We start from the raw sequence: 2,499 nt of genomic DNA, 5'->3' as shown, positions 1-2,499 counted from the left end.
GGTGGCTTCTCAGCACACAGAGTCCGAAGGCAGAAGCCTTGTTCCCACCAGAACCAAGGAATATCTCCCCTGTCAGATCTCACAGAACAGAACTCCTGCTCTCCTCCACCTCCTGCTATGTTCTCACAGAAGCTTTGGAAGGAAAGTGATGCTGGTACTCAGTGCTTAGGTCATGGAGCAGAAGTGGTTTGCCCATATGTTTCCTTGAGGAGAGAAGGCTGAATAAATGAAGACACAATACCAGACATCCCGGGTGGCTTCTAGGATGATGTAAGTTCTTTTAAAAATAGCTTATTTCTTATAGGTCCCCTTTGAAATAGTTCAGAATTTACACGGGTAACCTCTAAGTGTGGGAAACTAAGTTATAAATATATTCTGCAGCAATTACTAGAGGAGGTTCAAGTGCTAAACATGTGTGTAAATTCAATATTGCTCCCGAGTCAGCAGGGCTTTACGGAGCAGCTGGAGATGAACAATCAGCACAGGAGATGATTTCCTGAGGCCAGCAGGTTCTGCAAGCTTAGGGAAATGATTATTTTGACCAGTTCAACCCAACAGAGGTAGAGACACTTACATCCTATTTTTTTTTTAATTTAAGGCATGACCTGCAACTCGACCAAGATCCAACTAACCACTCAGGAATGAATATCCACAATGGCAGCTCATGTTAGGGGATGTTAGGGATGTGTTAGGGAATTTAAGTGAAGCTTAAATTTACAAACCCTACAGTAAGGCACCATAAAGAACCAACCATCTCCTCCTCTTCAGCCCCACAGAACTGGACTGGTTTTGCCCACCTGGCACTACTGATGTAGCTTTCACCCTCTGCAGAAACACACATACACATGCCAAATGTACTGAAAAGCTTGAATGAAATCCAGGCCTCAAAGCTTGACTTTCTTGGTAAATGAGGAAGTCAGTGACAACAATGAATACTGTAGGTTTGAACACAACTAATTCTGTCAGGAGAAGATTCTAAGAGCCAGCAGAAAGTAGCTGGAGTTTTCCACGAGTCCCTGCAGGCACAGCACCTCATGGCTGCACTGACTCTCCCAGCAGGAGAACAGCAGAACAGCTTCTTGTACTTTCACGCTGGTGCCCAAGTGTGATTAAACTCAGAATCTGCTTTTTAAGTGTGTCCAAAATTAAAGTTTTTCTTCCCTCTGTGCCAGTGACATGCCAGGTAGTGAACAATCAACAACACCACATATTCCATGTGCTTTGGAGCCAAGAGTCTGAGCTCTCAGCCTGCACAATGAACCTCAGCTGCACCACCTCTGCTCTCCTTCAAGAAAAGGTTAAAGTAGAAAACAGACCCTGCCTACAGGCACTTCAGAACAATGGGCTGATTTTTCTGCCACCAATTATTGCCCTGGATAAGTATCAAGTATGTAGAATTATAATTTAACATACATCACTCTTAAACTTAAGGAGCTACTGACCTGTTGGGAGCTCTAGCCTCCCCTCGCCTTGTTATTTTGGGTCCTCTCACAACAGCATCATCAGTGTAACATCAGTGTGTGGAGAAAGGGTAAAGTATCCGTCACAAAATCGACTTCCTGGCTGCATAGCTCTGCACAGCCACAGTGTCTGACAAAGTAACACTAGAATTAGGGTAACCACCGCAGCTGAGAGTTCTGAAGTCAAAAGACACCACAGATCTGCTAGAATTTTATTAAAGTAGGTTGGCACTCAGTCTCACGTAGAGTGAAAAATCTGCAGCCACAGAAAGAGAGTTCAGAGCAAACAGGATTCATGAAGTGCACTAACTGACATTTCAGCAAGATCCACGTTGAAGTACTGCAAACTCAGACAACGCCGACATTTAACAGCCCACAATTACCACCACGATTCGTTACTGTTACTCCAATGTGTAACACTGCAGCTCACGATAAATACCCAGCCCAGGAGGTTCTACAGAACCTACAATGTCAGGGCGATTTTTCTTCAGTCCCCTTGTCACACGCAGGCCACTCCAGGGGGGTTCCAAACGACAATAACTTTATTAACTCCTTTAGGACTTTGATACAGGTCTATCACAAAAAGCATTTGTTCAGACAGGAGCAGGGATGACTTTAATAGAACCAAAGCACCATTTCGCACACCCCAGCCCCTGAAATAACACGTACACATTCAGCCTGATGCACCAGAGGCTGCCCCCACAAACTGCAGACGGCCAAGACAGACCCACCTTTGCATCCTGCAGTGGTGACTGTTGATCTAAGACTCAAAAATTGGACAGATTGAGGGCCCTGCAGTCCTCTCACAGAAATAAACACCAAAGCGGAGAACTGCTTGGATGAGCCAAAAAACCCTTTAAAGGAGCAAATGATCCTTTGGATAACCGCCACTTAAGGCCACTTACAGGTAAAATACACGCTGACTTCTGTGCTTACACCACATCCCAGAAGGAGCAGATAAGCTCATTACGGCGCTGCAGGAAGGGATAGAAGCGAAGACCGAGGCTGCTCTGTGCTGGAGCAGCTCCAGAGCCCCGCA

The sequence above is a fragment of the Corvus brachyrhynchos genome, unplaced genomic scaffold (genome assembly GCF_000691975.1).
Source record: "Corvus brachyrhynchos isolate BGI_N302 unplaced genomic scaffold, ASM69197v1 scaffold219, whole genome shotgun sequence".
Classification (NCBI taxonomy): Eukaryota; Metazoa; Chordata; class Aves; order Passeriformes; family Corvidae; genus Corvus; species Corvus brachyrhynchos.
The sequence above is the reverse complement of the archived record's forward strand: the minus strand, read 5'-3'. Positions refer to the sequence as shown.